This window comes from Protopterus annectens, chromosome 2.part1 (assembly GCF_019279795.1).
Source record: "Protopterus annectens isolate FY-2018-M chromosome 2.part1, PAN1.0, whole genome shotgun sequence".
NCBI classification, from domain to species: domain Eukaryota; kingdom Metazoa; phylum Chordata; order Ceratodontiformes; family Protopteridae; genus Protopterus; species Protopterus annectens.
In genome coordinates, this window is record NC_056729.1 from 701,728,012 (window position 1) to 701,738,011 (window position 10,000).

The following is a 10,000-nucleotide window of genomic DNA, read 5'->3' on the forward strand; positions in this document are numbered from 1 at the left end:
TTGCTTTTGGGGTCAAAATTCAATTTTCTGCCTAAATTAATATGGAGAAAAGGAAACAGTTTTAAAGAAATATTACAAAGGCACAAAACTCCTTTTCTGAAAAACACAGGGATGGCACAATGTGGACGTTGCTCTTATTGTCATTTGATGGTTTTAGGTAGTAACATTGATATAAATGGATGTAGAATCATCACAAAAGGCAGATTTAACTGCAATACTAAAGGGGTAGTTTATGTGGCAATTTGTCAAGCATGCCCATCCTTTTATATTGGAAAAACTGACCGTAGATTTAGAGACAGAGTATCAGAACATCTGAGAAGTATTACTCAGCAAAAAGTAGAAAATGCTCTAGCTAGGCATATAATTTCTTTCCCAGAACATAATTTCAAATTTAAAATAATTTTTCAAGGCATTCAGGATGTAAGAGGGGGTCCTTCAAGTTTATTATTAGAGAAAGCAGAATTGTTATGGCAGATAAAACGTAATGCATACATGTACCCAGGTTTGAATGACAAATGTTCTATAATGTGTTTATTAAAACTTAAAAATTTAGAAAGGTGATAATTTAGGTTAAAAGAACACTTGTAACATACATATGTATATTCACAAAAAATATTCTTAAAAATGAAAAATACACATATACTTATATCTAAGTATTATGATATATTATCCTGGGGTATCTAAGGTTGTATGCATTATATATTGGGCATGTAGGATAAAATTCAAGCCAAAAGGTCCGTGACATTTTGCACAAACAGTCTATATTTAAAAGTAGATATGTTATATATATATATATATATATATATATATATATATATATATATATATATGTGTGTGTGTGTGTGTTAGATAGTTTAGATGTTTTATTAGGATTTAATTAATATAAATTGTATATTTTATATATTGAATGGACTTGATTTTGTTTCGAAATGAATTTGATGCTGCAGAATTTATAGTGACAATGGGGCTGAAGTTTTTAATAATAATGATGATTTTTTAATAATGATTTATTTAATAATGAGTTTTAAACATTGATTATTGATTGTTAAATAACATCATTTGAATAATGAAGTCCTACAATTGAGTAGGACGAAAAGCATGGTTCATTTTACGTTTGAAATAAATCAGCAGTTTTAACCTTGGCTCATTGGCGATTTCAGTATATAATAGGTCTATATATGTCTACATGTACATGCACATGTATACTCATACATATGTCTGTATACACATCTGTATAGTGCTACATATATATGGCCATGTGTATGTCTCTTCGTATGTACACACACACACACACACACACACACACACACACACACATATATATATATATTATATATTTTATATATATATATATATATATATTTTTCAACATCTAAGTGAATATGTGCACATACATATACATATTCTCATAAATGGTCTAGATTTACAGGATTCTGGGTCTTCTTCTTATTTCCTATTCACATCTGGTATTTCTTTCCTTTCCCCCTCGCCCCCCCTCCCTTTCTTTCCTCCCTCGTCCTTCCTTCTTTTTCCCCCTCACATTCCCTCATTTCCCTCTCGTACTGTTCTCTGTTTCCCCCCTTCCCTTTCCTCACCTCTTTCTTACCCCCCCCCCCCGTTTTCTATTTTGCTTCTTGGCCTTTTTTGATTTCAACACTAGTTGACACTCATGTCAAAAATACTCAGCTACTGTTTACAACTTTTACGCCTTGGAGCGTATTTTATAATTTTTTAATTAATGTGTTGCAATGAGGTCTCTTACAGGAAGTGTTGTAATTTTACCACTTCCTTTAAACATTTTTAAAAAAGTTCATTGTTTGGCTTAAGGAAGTTTTTCTGATGAAGCTGCAGATTTTTTAAGCAGCGAAAACGCTCTTTTAATAAAATAATTTTGCGTTCAAGCTTCTTGTATCCTGTGGATTCGTTTTGCCAAGCTGCTACCTTGCTGAACTTTTTGTTTCTATTCGTTGGTTTATTGCTCGTTTTCCAGTGTTTGTTTTTCGTATGGCATCAGAAGGTTTTAGCAGTCCAGACACTCCGATCCTGTTTGGAACTTCAAATAACAGTCCTGCTAAGGACTTAGATGTCGCTACTCTGTTGGTTTCTCTTTCACAGAGAATGGACCTCATACACGCACGAATTGATGCAATTGAGAGCAATAATAACCTACGGGCCCCGCAGTCTTCTGGAACAGGACTCCGTAGTAATGACCTCAACTTGGACAATAATGGCTTTCCTTCCTCAGTGATGAGCTCGGGGAATTCTATACCAAACGGCCAACTCGCTGTTGCTAGTGGATCCCGTAATGGAGGAATGGAAAGCACAACAATGAATAACCCTGACATGGCCATTTCTAGGGTTAACTTGAATTCTACACCACAGCAGAATGTCAGCAACCAGAGGCTTATAGGAGTTCCAGTAATGTCCGAATGGATTTCTAATTCGGACGCTTTTTCTTTCACTGGAGCGCCGAATTCGGAACTACCGGCTACTGGGGCGTTTGACAATGCTTTAACAATTAACACCATCTTGGACAACTTAAAGAAACTGGATAATAAATTATTGAAACTTAAGAAACTTCAACTCGAGGTTTCTTATTTTCAACAGTGCATCAAAGAACATATCATCCCTAAGGGCTTACGTTCTACTTTTTCACCCTCAGGTTTAATCCAAGGGTCTGATGAGTTTTATAATGACCTTATGGGCCTCTTTGAAGCACAGGGGTTACAATTGCTCGAGTTGTTGGTCAGGCATTACACCTTGAATATACAAAAAGTCACTGAAGAAATTAGCCTCTTGGATGACTTAATCAAAATTGACGCAGACTTTTTTAGATATAAGTTCGATTAGAATCGTATATTTAACAGCATTGATGGATTAATGATCAAATTAAAACAAAATAAAACCAAGAAATTAATTAGGGATAGAGCAGCATACCAGCAACACAAAGACTACCCCAAACTACAACAACTAGGGGTCCGAGAAAGTATTGCTGGAGCAGAAGTACAGAATGACGGAGATGATAATAACGACAATAATGGAGAGGGAAACGTTGATAACTATGCAGAAACTGGGACATCGTACCAAAGCGAACCCCACAGAAGTAATAGAATTAAAGAAAATAACAACCAAAACAAAAACAAAAACAACAGTAATGACAGGGCAGATTTTCAAAGGAATAATAACATCACAGATAACGGTAATAACCGTTTTTTAGGACCTCTTCCACCTCGGACTTATCAGACAAGGAACAGGTCTCGCAACAACTGAGTGCCACTACAAACTCTGATACACCTGGGTTTGAGGATTTATCTTCGGAATGTGAAATTCTTCCATTGATTCTTACCAATCTTAAGGGGGATTTCAAAATTTACAATTTTTCCCATACCAATTTACAACCAGATATCATAGAACTATTGGCTAGAGGGAATACGTTTGTTCCAAGTACCCCTTTTAATTTAACTCAAACCATTATCGACTTGAAATGTTACATGAGAAAATTGAACTTGAACTTGCTTTTCAACAATAATGATCATGCCAACACTTCAACTTTAAAACTTTCGAGTATTTTCAATCCACAGTTACACGCAAGTTTACGGACTTTTGAATCCGTCTGTGAAGTCGATTTAAGACATTTAAGCAGTCAAAGTGGACCCCCTAGACATTTCCAGAAACCCAATGTTACTAAAGATCAGAGAATGGCTCTCCTAGACCTGAAAGCTTTATCTATCCGTTTGATTAAGCCTGATAAGGGAGGAGGCCTAGTTGTTTTCAACAATAGCATGTATATAGAGAAGATGCTAACAGTTTTGGATTCGCCTGCATATTCCGTTTCCTCTCTCAATGAAATGAACTTGGCACATAGAAGGATGAGAGGTTATTTGAGAGACCTCTTCCTCTCAACAATCATCGATTTGGACCTTTACAACTACTTAGACATCACCTTCCCCAAAGTGCCTGTCATGTTTGGAATTCCCAAAATACATAAAAACCTTGGAAATCCACCCATGCGGGCCTTGGTGGATGGTAGGTTGTCCATGACATATCCATCAGCCAAGTTAATTGATGAAATATTGTCAAAATATATCAAGGAAATTTCCACCATCTGTAAAGACTCATGGTCTTTTTTAAGTAACATCAATAATATGACTTTTGAGGACTCCAATAATTTTTTAACCATCGATGTCGTGGACTTATACACTTCAATTCCTCATCAAGAGGCTATCGAATGGTTAGAATTGAAACTACTCGAATTGAAGGCTACCTCTAATGGAATTAGGATTGTCACCGAATTGTTGGACCTTGTATTAAGTTCCAACTTTTTTATTTTCAACAACCAGATTTACCTTCAAAAACAGGGAGTGGCCATGGGATCTCCCTGCGGGGCTAGCGTGGCTAACTTGTTCATGTTTTACTGGGAAAGTAAATTCCTTCTTACACACCCTACATTCAAGAAACAGCTACGATTTTACACCCGCTACTTGGATGATATTTTCATCCTTTTTAATGGAGATTCCCAAGAGGCAACCACACTTGTTGAGTATATGAACCAAACAACTCCATTCTTGAAATTCACTTACCATTTCTCGAGCGAGGTTATTGACTACCTCGATGTGGAAATTAAAAAAGACCCAAGAGGAAAAAGATATTTGTCTACAGTATTTTGCAAATCGACTTATTGTAATTCAATGCTCCACTTTACCAGCTTGCATCCTTACAAGCAAAAGCGTGGAATAGTAAAAGGTCAATTAGTACGGGCTGTGCGGATGTGTAATGCATCCGAATCATTCCAAAAAGAAGTCCAATTCCTCAAGAATCAATTCTTATGTAGAGGATACCCTGAGTCTCTTCTTGATGATACCATCTTTGAGATTGAATGTAAGAGAGCAACAGGGTTCTTCAAACCCCTATTAGACGAATTTAAGACCAACTCGGACAACAATGTACTTGGAACATCGAGTGTTATCACTCCTGTTCCTTCAACTGATGTAGATTTCACCACCCATACTACTACCACCTTTCAAGATAAAGGTAACTTTACTACCAGTTTCATAACTACGTTTAATACCGATTCCAAGAAAGTTTTGGAAATCATCTGGAAAAACTGGTATTTCATTAGCAGTGATTTATACCTATCTGAAAAATTGGGTGAAGTTCCAAAATTAGTTTTCAGAAGAGGTAAAAATCTTAAGGAGCTGCTACAAAGCAATTCCTCGAATTTTGATTTCACCAGGAATAAGGGGTGCTTCACCTGTGGGTGCTGCAATTATTGTAATGTCATCAGTTGGAGGTTCCTTTCAAGTTAATAGGAGGAAATACTTCGTTAAACATAAAATTAATTGTGATACCCGGTCCGTCGTTTATTTAGCCCAATGTGATTGCTGTCCTGCATTCTATATTGGCAAGACGGACAGAAAATTGAAGCAGCGTATCTACCAACACTTATACGCTATGAAGAACCACAAATTGGACAACGCCCTGGCCAAACACTTAGAAAACAATCCTGGCCATAAATTCAGCTTTATGGGTATAGACCACTTACCGAATAACATCAGAGGTGGTCCTACTCCATGCTTATTAGAATTAAAGGAACTCCAATGGCAAATAACACTCAATGCATTTAACAACCCAGGATTGAACGAGAACTGCAATATTTCTGCAGTCCTCAAATTGAGGAGTTACACTAGATAAATTATGTCACTCTTAGGAGTGGGCTTACTTTTAATTACTTTTAATTGATTCACATTCTGTGGTGGAATCCTTACATGTTAATTCTAATTTTTCACACATATACATATATAAAAATTATCTTACATGTACTTATTTTTCAACACTTAAGTGAATATGTGCACATACATATACATATTCTCATAAATGGTCTAGATTTACAGTATTCTGGGTCTTCTTCTTATTTCCTATTCACATCTGGTATTTCTTTCCTCCCCCCCCTCCCCCCTCCCTTTCTTTCCTCCCTCGTCCTTCCTTCTTTTTCCCCCTCACATTCCCTTATTTCCCTCTCGTACTGTTCTCTGTTTCCCCCCTTCCCTTTCCTCACTTCTTTCTTACCCCCCCCCTGTTTTCTATTTTGCTTCTTGGCCTTTTTTGATCTCAACACTAGTTCATATACATGTCAAAAATACCCAGTTAATGTTTACAACTCCTACGCCTTAGAGCATATTTTACAATTTTTTAATTAGTGTGTAGTAATGAGGTCTCTTACAGGAAGTGATGTAATTTCACCACTTCCTTTAAACATTTTTAAAAGTTCATTGTTTAGTTGAATGAAATTTTTTCTGATGAAGCTGCAGATTTTTTAAGCAGCGAAAACTTTAATAAAATAATTTTGCGTTCAAGCTTCTTGTATCCTGTGGATTTGTTTTGCCAAGCTGCTACCTTGCTGAACTTTTTGTTTCTCTCTCTCTCTCTCTCTCTATATATATATATATATATATATATATATATATATATATATATATATATAGATATATATATATATACACACACACACACACACACATATATGTATATATACATATATGTATATATAGATATACGTATATGTATATATAGATATATGTCTTTATAGCTCTATATGTATGCACATTCTATGTGTACAGATATGCCTAGTTATGTTGGTATATATGTAGATATCTATAACTATATGTGCATGCATATCTATTCTAATATACCTACTACTGTCAATATATATATATATATATGTATATATATATATATATATATATATATATATGTATGTAGATATCCATACGTATGTCTGCATATGTATCTCAATCTGTATATGTGTAGACATATATTGCTCTGTATATGTATATATCTAGTTGTTTATATGTATATATATATATATATATATATATATATATATATATATATGCACATATACATATCCATCTATATATGTCAATATGTATATGTGTATATATCTATATAGATATCTGGATAATTATATATACATATATTTTCATCATATGTCTTGAACATGGAGTGTAGCCCTACCTCAGCCCATATAGTCCCAACTCCGTAGTGCAAGGGGATGTCAGGTGTGTATAGCAGGTATATTTGTAGACTATTGTTACTGTAATAGGGACTGTCTTCACAGACATGGTGTGTGTGGGAGGTCACATCTGCTTTTAAAATGTGCGCCATTGGCTACTGACAGGCACCCTAAGGACATCATAGTACAGAACCGCTGCTAGCACGTCATGCTCCTGTGGATTACAGCAGAGATATTGGCTAATATACGTGGACATTCTGACACACTCTGGGCAGTCCAGAGGTGTACACAGAACCCCTTAGTGCAAGACATGTGGCCCAAGCCTGACAATGTGGATGTTAACAGCCATGTAGATGGTTATAACATGTAACGACCGGTATACATTTGCCCCCATAGGTTATGCATTCACACAACCCTGTCTGTCCTGACACTTAATAACCATTGGTACAGAGGGGCCATGGCCACATACTACCCACTAGATATTGACATACATCTGTACAGCAGCCCACTGCTATGTATGACGTACATGACTGTTAAGAAGGGACCAGCAGCAGTACATTTGGCAAGTATCTCAACATGACAACTCACTGGCTACGTACACTTAGCTGCTAGGTATGTAACAAAGCACTGTGTTAGCTACAGGCAGACTGGCTCAACACTGGCCTACATTTCCTATGGGGGCATGCACATGTACCTGTATACATAGCAGGCTCTACAGGCATGTCACAGCATGGAGTACGATACATCAGTGTGAAAGTGCATAACCACAGCCAATGTGAACACAGCCACAGCCAAGTATGGTAAGCTAGTGTTATATTATAGTATATGGACTATTTGTTCAACACCATCCTCATATGTGCCACTCACACACTAACCCTACATATACTGGGTCGTTACACAGTGTGGTCTGATGCCGGTCTGTGGTATGGGACATGTATGTGTATGGCCCTACAAACATGTAAGCTGATAGGGTAACATACAATGGAGCAGCATGTAACATCAGATAGAACGGGACCAAGAACAATGACATCTACCACAGTATGTACACAGGCCAAAGTACATATTATCAATACACACACTGTCAACATTCACCTTACATACACAGATCTCAGTACTTTACACACAATCACAGAATGTCCAGGTGATGTCATCAGATATAACTCCTACTATACATAACATGTGTAGCAGTCTATCTCACGGCTTGTTATCAGTTATGTTGTCATTAATTATTGTGTACAGCACATACACACTTCTTACTGCATGACATATGTACAAAGGTTGACAGAGTTGTGGCTGGAGGCACATACACAGGGCCATTATTGACATGTTGTTGTGATAACCTCATACATTTACTGTTGTAACAGGGTTTGTTGTAACATATGACCTATGAGGGATATGAAGTCAGTAACTCTCACGGCTGTCACCATCTTCAGACTGCAATCCTCACACTACCTTCTGCAGTCCACAGATAGCTGCTCTGTGGGCAACACATAAAACAAAAGGCACCACACACTGCCCAGTCTGCAGATGACCCTACAGATGGGGTTCCCTCATAAACATAGCACTGACATGGCAGTTATTAAAACATGTAGGACAGCCATATCCACACACACCCTGTTAAACCAACATTACTCCAAATGCAGTATAGCAGCACTTACAGTCTGTAGTCAGGTCAGGCACATCCCCCTCCTGTGTGTTGACCTGTTTCCACAGTGTATGTTGTTAGAGGTAAATCCCCACTCCATCTGAGATGCTATTTGCCAGACAACAGAATGAGTTCCTGCTCACAGTGAATGAAAAAGACCAACACCAACATGATTTTCCTAGATATTGGAGTGTGTTTCCATGCAATTAGCAATGGGAATGTTACCACAGCTGTTCCACATGCAATCTGCTAGAGGAGAGCTGCAATTCATACAGAGGCCATCAGGTGATCATGAGCATCAATTAAAATGCACATGCTGCTGCCTAAGCAAAGTAGGTGTAGGTCTCCACATCCACCAGAGAGGGAGTGAGAGAAGCAGACAGAGGCAAAGTAAAGTCAGGGAGGGGTGGGAGAGTAAAACATAATTCAAAAAATGAGAAGAAAGTGCTTCAGAGAGCAAAACTCCAACAATATAACCTCAAATAATCACCCCAGAAGCCAAAAAAGAGTGGAATATACAAAATAAATTTAATGTTCACACAAATCAACAAACACAGCAGTGTTTATTTCATATATTCTACTCATTTTTTGGCTTCTGAGGTGCTTATTTGAGGTAATAGAGTAAAAAATAAGCATGTTTGTGTCACACACCTACCAGCACAGGGTATCAAACCCCTGACGACTATGTAGTGCTATCACATTTCTATGCAGCTATTGGATGTGCAGCATAGGTTACATGCTGAGGAACCCTCAAAACATATAAGTGATGGTGAGTGGCATCTGCAACAGGGACATGGTAGCTATACAGTAGGAGTAGTACATGTGCTCGTCCACATGAACAGGTGCCAGTATCAAAACAGCCACACTCTCACAGGGACTTACACACATTGACACACATGGCAGGGCCAGGAATACAACTCATCACTAGTGAGATTTCCACAACTCATTACTGTGCAGGTATCACATGCATCACAGGGGTCATACAAAGGTTATATAGGCAAAGGGTATGTGGAGGTGTCTGACATTGTACAGCATGCCTCAGTATGCCAGTGGGGGTTGTAGTGAGTGTGAATGTGATCATACGCATCATATAACACACACACACACACACACACACACACACACACAGACAAACACACACAGGGTGCCAGTACTGACATGCATGGGTGCATTGCTTCACAGGTGTGTATTGGTCAACTGTGCCAGACAGCTATACAAGGCTAGGTGATGGGTACACCTTGGCATCAGCCCACATGACAATGGTCTGCATTGTGGCTCAGGGGTATAGTTTCTGGATTTGCCCGCACAGGTGGGTATTGCATTCATGGGTGACTATTGTGTGT